Source organism: Abramis brama, assembly GCF_963993115.1.
Source record: "Abramis brama genome assembly, chromosome: 9".
In the NCBI taxonomy this organism is placed as follows: Eukaryota; Metazoa; Chordata; class Actinopteri; order Cypriniformes; family Leuciscidae; genus Abramis; species Abramis brama.
Window position 1 is genome coordinate 1,249,680 of NC_139971.1, and position 11,595 is coordinate 1,261,274.

Sequence of the window (11,595 nt, forward strand, 5' to 3'; positions counted from 1 at the left end):
ACTGAGCTTCACACACCAGAGTTTACTCCACTGAGCTTCACACGCCAGAGTTTACTCCACTGAGCTTCACACGCCAGAGTTTACTTCACTGAGCTTCACACACCAGAGTTTACTCCACTGAGCTTCACACGCCAGAGTTTACTTCACTGAGCTTCACACACACCAGAGTTTACTCCACTGAGCTTCCACTGAGCTTCACACACACCAGAGTTTACTCCACTGAGCTTCACACACACCAGAGTTTACTCCACTGAGCTTCACACACACCAGAGTTTACTCCACTGAGCTTCCACTGAGCTTCACACACACCAGAGTTTACTCCACTGAGCTTCACTCGCCAGAGTTTACTCCACTGAGCTTCACACGCCAGAGTTTACTCCACTGAGCTTCACTCGCCAGAGTTTACTCCACTGAGCTTCACCTCGCCAGAGTTTACTCCACTGAGCTTCACACACCAGAGTTTACTCCACTGAGCTTCCACTGAGCTTCACACACCAGAGTTTACTCCACTGAGCTTCCACTGAGCTTCACACACACCAGAGTTTACTCCACTGAGCTTCCACTGAGCTTCACACACACCAGAGTTTACTCCACTGAGCTTCACTCGCCAGAGTTTACTCCACTGAGCTTCCACTGAGCTTCACACACACCAGAGTTTACTCCACTGAGCTTCCACTGAGCTTCACACACACCAGAGTTTACTCCACTGAGCTTCACACGCCAGAGTTTACTCCACTGAGCTTCCACTGAGCTTCACACACACCAGAGTTTACTCCACTGAGCTTCACTCGCCAGAGTTTACTCCACTGAGCTTCACACGCCAGAGTTTACTCCACTGAGCTTCCACTGAGCTTCACACACACCAGAGTTTACTCCACTGAGCTTCACTCGCCAGAGTTTACTCCACTGAGCTTCACACGCCAGAGTTTACTCCACTGAGCTTCCACTGAGCTTCACACACACCAGAGTTTACTCCACTGAGCTTCCACTGAGCTTCACACACACCAGAGTTTACTCCACTGAGCTTCACTCACCAGAGTTTACTCCACTGAGCTTCCACTGAGCTTCACACACACCAGAGTTTACTCCACTGAGCTTCACACACCAGAGTTTACTCCACTGAGCTTCCACTGAGCTTCACACACACCAGAGTTTACTCCACTGAGCTTCCACTGAGCTTCACACACACCAGAGTTTACTCCACTGAGCTTCACTCGCCAGAGTTTACTCCACTGAGCTTCCACTGAGCTTCACACACACCAGAGTTTACTCCACTGAGCTTCCACTGAGCTTCACACACACCAGAGTTTACTCCACTGAGCTTCACACACCAGAGTTTACTCCACTGAGCTTCACACACCAGAGTTTACTCCACTGAGCTTCACACACCAGAGTTTACTTCACTGAGCTTCACACGCCAGAGTTTACTCCACTGAGCTTCACACAAGCCAGAGTTTACTCCACTGAGCTTCACACACCAGAGGTCACACACCAGAGTTTACTCCACTGAGCTTCCACTGAGCTTCACACACACCAGAGTTTACTCCACTGAGCTTCCACTGAGCTTCACACACACCAGAGTTTACTCCACTGAGCTTCACACACCAGAGTTTACTTCACTGAGCTTCACACACCAGAGTTTACTTCACTGAGCTTCACACACCAGAGTTTACTCCACTGAGCTTCACACACCAGAGTTTACTTCACTGAGCTTCACACACCAGAGTTTACTTCACTGAGCTTCACACACCAGAGTTTACTTCACTGAGCTTCACACGCCAGTTTACGCTTGCAATAAAAATGCCTTTTGTCTCTTTAGGCTTGTGCAATTCTCCACAATGTTGCAAGAAAGTCTCAGCTGAGAGTTTGCTGTTAGATCTCGATCCACGAGAAACACAGAAACACGAGGACAGTGTGTGTGTGTGTGTGTGTGTGTGTGTGTGTGTTAGAGAGAGAGTTGCTGTCAGATCCCGATCCACGAGAAACACACAGAAACACGAGGACATTCAGGCGTTCTGATGGAGAGCGAGAACAGGAAGTGAAGGAAGAATCCAACAATGACTACTTCCTGTCTGAAGACCCGAAACATGTCAATCAAACTCAACACTGTTTTTACATGAATAGGAGCACAGCACTGGGATATTTGTATTACATGTTATGGTTCTCCAGTGTGTCGTTCACATCATCAGAACCCAAACACACTTACAATCACAACAGTGATCCTTCTGTCATCATTCACACACTCACACACACACACACACTCACACACTCCTGCGCTGCTCAAACCTGTGCGAATTTCTCCTGCGAACCACAAGACTGATTCTGTTGAGCATTAGAAGTCAATGGTGACCAAAACATGTTACCAATATTGTGTGTGTGTGTGTGTGTTAATGAGTGAGTGTGTGTGTGTGTGTGTGTGTGTGTGTGTGTGTGAGAGAGAGAGTGTGTGTGTCACAGAAGAAACAAATGTTTGGAATAACATGAGGGCAAATAAAATTTTAAAAATCCTAATACATGCTTTTTAGATTCCGATCCTCTATCCACACTGACCAGTTGATGCTGGTTTAGAGCCGCACTGGTTATGACACACTCTTACGAGTAAAGGCGTTTTATTGGCATCGATGGTTCCTTGAAGAACCTTTAACATCCACTGAATTACTTTCAGGGTCCCAGAGACCACAGGAATAATACATTCTATGATTGTTTGAGCAGAATCATATGATGAGGTCATTGAGTGTTTCTGCTGGAGATCGAACTGACAGCAAACAATGTTATTATATGCCATTTCTGACATGTTTATGCCTGTTTCTCTCATACAACATCAGCATACTGTTCTTGTTTTAGTATGTTCAGAGGAACATAAAGAGAGAATCATAGAAGGGAGATTCATTCTGCATCCTCGTGGTCTCGAGGCCTTTAAACAAAGACTGCAAAGAGAATCTCAACAGTACTCGAGTGTTAAAGGTTCCTCTTTATGAAGAAACAGGGCTAAATAAAGCGTCAGCCACAGTCTCTCTCTTCACACTGAGTTTAACCTCATTCCTGTGTGTGAAGAACAGAAACACAGTGAATAATGACTCAACTAGATGAAGACCCCGATCACTGCTACAGGACCTCACAGAAACCACTCACACAATGATGAAGACCCCGATCCCTGCAACAGGACCTCACAGAAACCACTCACACAATGATGAAGACCACGATCCCTGCTACAGGACCTCACAGAAACCACTCACACAATGATGAAGACCCCGATCCCTGCTACAGGACCTCACAGAAACCACTCACACAAGGAGAAGACCCCGATCACTGCTACAGGACCTCACAGAAACCACTCACACAAGGAGAAGACCCCGATCACTGCCTACAGGACCTCACAGAAACCACTCACACAAGGAGAAGACCCCGGTCACTGCTACAGGACCTCACAGAAACCACTCACACAATGATGAAGACCCCGATCACTGCTACAGGACCTCACAGAAACCACTCACACAATGATGAAGACCCCGATCACTGCTACAGGACCTCACAGAAACCACTCACACAAGGAGAAGACCCCGATCACTGCTACAGGACCTCACAGAAACCACTCACACAAGGAGAAGACCCCAATCACTGCCTACAGGACCTCACAGAAACCACTCACACAATGATGAAGACCCCGATCACTGCTAGAGGACCTCACAGAAACCACTCACACAAGGAGAAGACCCCGGTCACTGCTACAGGACCTCACAGAAACCACTCACACAAGGAGAAGACCCCGATCACTGCTACAGGACCTCACAGAAACCACTCACACAAGGAGAAGACCCCGATCACTGCTACAGGACCTCAAAGAAACCACTCACACAATGATGAAGACCCCGATCCCTGCTACAGGACCTCACCAAAACCACTCACACAAGGAGAAGACCCCGATCACTGCCTACAGGACCTCACAGAAACCACTCACACAAGGAGAAGACCCCGGTCACTGCTACAGGACCTCACAGAAACCACTCACACAAGGAGAAGACCCCGATCACTGCTACAGGACCTCACAGAAACCACTCACACAAGGAGAAGACCCCGATCACTGCTACAGGACCTCACAGAAACCACTCACACAAGGAGAAGACCCCGATCACTGCTACAGGACCTCACAGAAACCACTCACACAATGATGAAGACCCCGATCACTGCTACAGGACCTCACAGAAACCACTCACACAAGGAGAAGACCCCGATCACCGCTACAGGACCTCACAGAAGCCACTCACACAATGATGAAGACCCTGATCACTGCTAGAGGACCTCACAGAAACCACTCACACAAGGAGAAGACCCCGGTCACTGCTACAGGACCTCACAGAAACCACTCACACAATGATGAAGACCCCGATCACTGCTACAGGACCTCACAGAAACCACTCACACAATGATGAAGACCCCGATCACTGCTACAGGACCTCACAGAAACCACTCACACAAGGAGAAGACCCCGATCACTGCTACAGGACCTCACAGAAACCACTCACACAATGATGAAGACCCCGATCACTGCTACAGGACCTCACAGAAACCACTCACACAAGGAGAAGACCCCGATCACTGCTACAGGACCTCACAGAAACCACTCACACAAGGAGAAGACCCCGATCACTGCTACAGGACCTCACAGAAACCACTCACACAATGATGAAGACCCCGATCACTGCTACAGGACCTCACAGAAACCACTCACACAAGGAGAAGACCCCGGTCACTGCTACAGGACCTCACAGAAACCACTCACACAAGGAGAAGACCCTGATCACTGCTACAGGACCTCACAGAAACCACTCACACAAGGAGAAGCCCCCGATCACTGCTACAGGACCTCACAGAAACCACTCACACAAGGAGAAGCCCCCAATCACTGCTACAGGACCTCACAGAAACCACTCACACAAGGAGAAGACCCCGATCACTGCCTACAGGACCTCACAGAAACCATTCACACAAGTAGAAGACCCCGATCACTGCTACAGGACCTCACAGAAACCACTCACACAATGATGAAGACCCTGATCACTGCTACAGGACCTCACAGAAACCACTCACACAAGGAGAAGACCCCGATCACTGTTACAGGACCTCACAGAAACCACTCACACAAGGAGAAGACCCCGATCACTGCCTACAGGACCTCACAGAAACCACTCACACAAGGAGAAGACCCCGATCACTGCCTACAGGACCTCACAGAAACCACTCACACAAGGAGAAGACCCCGATCACTGCTACAGGACCTCACAGAAACCACTCACACAATGATGAAGACCCTGATCACTGCTACAGGACCTCACAGAAACCACTCACACAATGATGAAGACCCTGATCACTGCTACAGGACCTCACAGAAACCACTCACACAAGGAGAAGCCCCGATCACTGCCTACAGGACCTCACAGAAACCACTCACACAAGGAGAAGCCCCGATCACTGCCTACAGGACCTCACAGAAACCACTCACACAAGGAGAAGCCCCGATCACTGCTACAGGACCTCACAGAAACCACTCACATAATGATAAAGACCCTGATCACTGCTACAGGACCTCACAGAAACCACTCACACAATGATGAAGACCCTGATCACTGCTACAGGACCTCACAGAAACCACTCACAAAATGATGAAGACCCCGATCCCTGCTACAGGACCGCACAGAAACCACTCACACAATGATGAAGACCCCGATCACTGCCTACAGGACCTCACAGAAACCACTCACACAAGGAGAAGCCCCGATCACTGCCTACAGGACCTCAGAGAAACCACTCACACAAGGAGAAGACCCTGATCACTGCCTTAAGGACCTCACAGAAACCACTCACACAAGGAGAAGACCCCGATCACTGCCTACAGGACCTCACAGAAACCACTCACACAAGGAGAAGACCCCGATCACTGCTACAGGACCTCACAGAAACCACTCACACAAGGAGAAGACCCCGATCACTGCTACAGGACCTCACAGAAACCACTCACACAAGGAGAAGACCCCGATCACTGCTACAGGACCTCACAGAAACCACTCACACAAGGAGAAGACCCCGATCACTGCCTAAAGAACCTCACAGAAACCACTCACACAAGGAGAAGACCCCGATCACTGCCTACAGGACCTCACAGAAACCACTCACACAAGGAGAAGACCCCGATCACTGCTACAGGACCTCACAGAAACCACTCACACAAGGAGAAGACCCCGATCACTGCTACAGGACCTCACAGAAACCACTCACACAAGGAGAAGACCCCGATCACTGCCTACAGGACCTCACAGAAACCACTCACACAAGGAGAAGCCCCGATCACTGCTACAGGACCTCACAGAAACCACTCACACAAGGAGAAGACCCCGATCACTGCTACAGGACCTCACAGAAACCACTCACACAAGGAGAAGACCCCGATCACTGCTACAGGACCTCACAGAAACCACTCACACAAGGAGAAGACCCCGATCACTGCCTAAAGAACCTCACAGAAACCACTCACACAAGGAGAAGACCCCGATCACTGCCTACAGAACCTCACAGAAACCACTCACACAAGGAGAAGACCCCGATCACTGCTACAGGACCTCACAGAAACCACTCACACAAGGAGAAGACCCCGATCACTGCTACAGGACCTCACAGAAACCACTCACACAAGGAGAAGACCCCGATCACTGCTACAGGACCTCACAGAAACCACTCACACAAGGAGAAGACCCCGATCACTGCCTAAAGAACCTCACAGAAACCACTCACACAAGGAGAAGACCCCGATCACTGCCTACAGAACCTCACAGAAACCACTCACACAAGGAGAAGACCCCGATCACTGCTACAGGACCGCACAGAAACCACTCACACAAGGAGAAGACCCCGATCCCTGCTACAGGACCGCACAGAAACCACTCACACAAGGAGAAGACCCCGATCCCTGCCTACAGGACCGCACAGAAACCACTCACACAATGATGAAGACCCCGATCACTGCCTACAGGACCTCACAGAAACCACTCACACAAGGAGAAGCCCCGATCACTGCCTACAAGACCTCAGAGAAACCACTCACACAAGGAGAAGACCCCGATCACTGCTACAGGACCTCACAGAAACCACTCACACAAGGAGAAGACCCTGATCACTGCCTAAAGGACCTCACAGAAATAGGGCTGGGACGGTTACCGCATTACCGCAATACCGCGGTCACGTGACGCCTACCGCGGGTCTGAGCTCGTCACCGTCATCACCGGAAAAATAAAATAAAAAATAAAATAAAAATAAACACTGGCCTTCACATGTGTTCACGTTTTGTCTAATGACATGGATTCATTGATTCTAATGACATGGATTGTGTCTAATAACATTGTGTCTTACATGGATTCAAGGTTTTCTAAACAAAACTTATCATCAAAAGATGGACCAAATCCGACCTTTCGCAAGTTCGCAAGTTGTTCCATGAAACATAATAACATTCCATCTATTGACTATAACCCCTTATTTACACTCTGTGGCGCGTTACGGCTGCGACGCGGCTACCGGAGCTGATCGCGCCCACTCTAGTAAATGCTTGTGTTTACAACAGCCACGACGCGGCGCGTTTCAGAAGCGTCTCTCTGCGCCGCTTCGCTAAAGATAGGCGCCTAGTCTATTTTCGACGGACGCCACTTCCAAGCCGCACCGTAAATAAAAAAAAAAGTAAAAGCAGGACCTCAGCTTTTAATTGCACATGCTTATTTAACACAATTCTCTCACGTGAAGACCGCATTTGTCAACCCTCGCGGAGTCGCGGAAAGTGCACACTCACAGCACCAGAGAGTAATCTTGACGGCACTTGCAAGAAAATGGATAAGTAGGCTAGGCTACATAATCAAATTCACAAATATTACACCATTTAAACATTATTAAAAATACATAGGCTACTGAGTTACTAAAACAATATTTGTCAAAGAATACACTTGTATGTTCACAGTTTGAACGTTCTTGTTTCCATTTGTTTAATTTCAAGATCTGAGGTGAATTATCCATTGTTGCTTTTACAGCTACAAAGCTGGAGCACTAAACGATATTCAAAGTCACATTGCATGCTTTTAACATTAAATAAAGCTCATAAACACTACCTGAGATTATCATTGCCACACTTTGTTTGTTGTTTAAAGCGGTTTAAAGGCTTAAAGTGGTTTACCGCAATACCGCGGGAATTTCTTGCTTTTCAACCGCGGTAAGAAAAAATCCATACCGTCCCAGCCCTACACAGAAACCACTCACACAAGGAGAAGACCCCGATCACTGCCTACAGGACCTCACAGAAACCACTCACACAAGGAGAAGACCCCGATCACTGCCTACAGGACCTCACAGAAACCACTCACACAAGGAGAAGACCCCGATCACTGCCTACAGGACCTCACAGAAACCACTCACACAAGGAGAAGACCCCGATCACTGCTACAGGACCTCACAGAAACCACTCACACAAGGAGAAGCCCCGATCACTGCCTACAGGACCTCAGAGAAACCACTCACACAAGGAGAAGACCCTGATCACTGCCTAAAGGACCTCACAGAAACCACTCACACAAGGAGAAGACCCCGATCACTGCTACAGGACCTCACAGAAACCACTCACACAAGGAGAAGCCCCGATCACTGCCTACAGGACCTCAGAGAAACCACTCACACAAGGAGAAGACCCCGATCACTGCCTACAGGACCTCACAGAAACCACTCACACAAGGAGAAGACCCCGATCACTGCCTACAGGACCTCACAGAAACCACTCACACATGCACACTCAAAGAAAACCAGAGAGACTGTAAACTTCTGGATGTGAACTTTCGACAGCGCTTTACAAAACAACGGTTGCATAAACACTAGTTTCTGGAGAAGTAGAGAAAGTGAAGAAACGCAACAGGAAAGAGAGAAGCGTCTGTAATCTTTCACCTTCTTTCCTGCGGATGAACAGAAACGAGGACTTGCGTTACTGAAATACTTCCTTATTCACAGAAACCTGCTCAGCAAAAGATCTGTGACTAAAAACAAACAAGCAGCTGTCAGTCATAACCACAGCACTGATGAACACTACAATGACTCTCTCTCATCGAGGCTCGAGTGGAATCTGTGGAACTTCTTCAAACAAACGTTTGTTATAAATGTGTTGAACTCATTTTTTTTTATTCCAGCTGAAAGCACATTAAATGAGCATGAGTGTGGAGTCATATGGTGTGTTCAGGGAAGCATGTGTGTGTGGATTTAGGGCATGTCACGACATGTCAGACTGGGTCTGTCGAGTTCACCGGCGTCACATGACCTCTGGCCACCGTGTCACATGACCTCCGATCGCCATGTCACATGACCTCTGGCCCAGTCAGAGCCCAGGGGCCTTTGTCTGCAAACAATGACTGACAAGAGAAATGTCAGCAATGCTATCGTTTACAAAAACTCCTGAATATCTTCATGACACACTGAAATGGCCTCTTCTATATTTTAAAGAATCACAAAAATACAATAAAGCCTCATTAGTTGATGCATTAATTAATGATCAATACATCTGTTACCGCACTTATTAATCGTTGTTAACGCTGATATGAACGCCACTGTTGATTGTGTTCATGTCAGCTCAGGTCCATTATTAAATTACATGACCAGATTCATCTTTTGATTTTAATAATGTAGCCTTTTAATAAATGTTGAAATTAACATGAATGCTTCTTTTTCATTGTTAGTTCATGTTAATGTAGTAAACTAATGTAAACCTGATTGAAAAGTGTTGCAAATTCCAACAATCTTAGACGATTGAAAATTACTCCATTTCTAACAATATTATCAGCATAACTTAAGATTTGAAGTCAAACCAAAATAACATTCAGAATATTTTTCAAAAGTTTCCCAAATAATGTCGTTCATCAAAGGAAACCAAAACTAAACGTTCACATGGTCAGTGCATTAGTGAACTATAAACCGAGGACTATATTAATTGTTAATAAATACATGATCAAATATGAAATATTTAATATTTATTATAAACTATTTTGGGAACACTTCACAATAAGGTAGTAGTTAATGTTGGTTAATGCATTAAATAACACAAACTAATGATGAGCAATACATTTGTTATTGCTCATCTTTATTGACAGATGATGTTCATACAGCTCAGGTCCATTAAATCAACAACTATTGATTGTAATTATGTATAAGTAAATGCTGACATTTAATAAGATTCATAAATTCTTTAGAACTATTTTTCATTGTCAGTTCATGTTATTGAATGTTAACAGAAGGAGCCTTGTTGTGAAGTGCGACCAATATATTTTCTGTAGCCTATTTTATGCCACAATCTTTCATAAAACAGTGTTTCTTCGGGACTCGACCGCCTTCATAAACACCTGACGACCCAGAGAAGAACAGCTGGAAGTTATTCTGCGGGAGTGGCGTGTGTGTGTGTGTGTGTGTGTGGCAGAAGATTGTCCATCTGAACTCCAGAGAGGAGCCACACCCTGTGAAACAGAAACACACTGAACTCGCTTCACTCTCTGTCGCTTTTGTCTGGTGTTTCACTTCAGCTTCTCTCCGATTCATACATTAATTCTATCCTCATTTCCAAGCCTGCAGCTGTTGACATGTTCAATAAACATCGAGCAGAACAAAACTCCCAGGCTTCACAGCGGGAAGGTTAAAGCACACATAGGAAACGAGAGAAAGGCAGTGTGTGTGTGTGTGTGTGTGTTTGGACAGGCCTTCGTATGAAAGAGCTTTACTGCAGTGGACAAGCCCGGACGGATCGGCAGCAGGAATGAGAACAATGACTGGAATCCCAGGGTTTTCCCAGATCTGAGCCTGCAGGCACGAGCGAAGTCTCGCGAGACTCAGACACGCGCGCGCACACGCACACGCGCACACACCTCAGCGATGAATTATTCAAACACGGTTTGCCTTCATGTCTGGATGAAACCCAAACTGAAGTACAACAGTTATAAACAGGTTTCGATTACTTATGCAAAAGGAAATGTGTCATGTGGCAGAGATGCAGCTTCTGTCATAAAACTCATAACTGTTTGTTTGTTTAATTTAGCACAGCAACCAAGGCATTATTCATGTCGAGAAACAAAAATGTATTGGCCTCACATCATTCTCTCAAAATATGCGTCAGAACTTTAAAATAGTTTACACTTCATTGTACAGTGTCCTTGTTACACATTACATATGCGTACTGTAGTAAACACAGTAAATTATCCATAATTGCATGCAACTAACTCTTGACCAAACCCTAACTTTACAGCAAGTACATGTAGTTCAGTTAATATCACTTAGTACTTATAGTTCACTTCAAAAGGAAAACTCCATCATTGGTGTTTCAACCCTGTATGAGTTTCTTTCCTCTGCTGAACACAAAAGAAGATATTTTGAAGAATGTTTGTGGCCAAACAGTCGTTGGACCCCATTGACTTCCATAGTAGCAACAACAAAAACAAACCTATGGCAGTCAATGGGGTCCAACGGCTGCGAAACCGCTTCAGCTGTGGGTCGAAACACCTCGAGGGACAGTAAATGATGACAGAAACTTCATTTTGA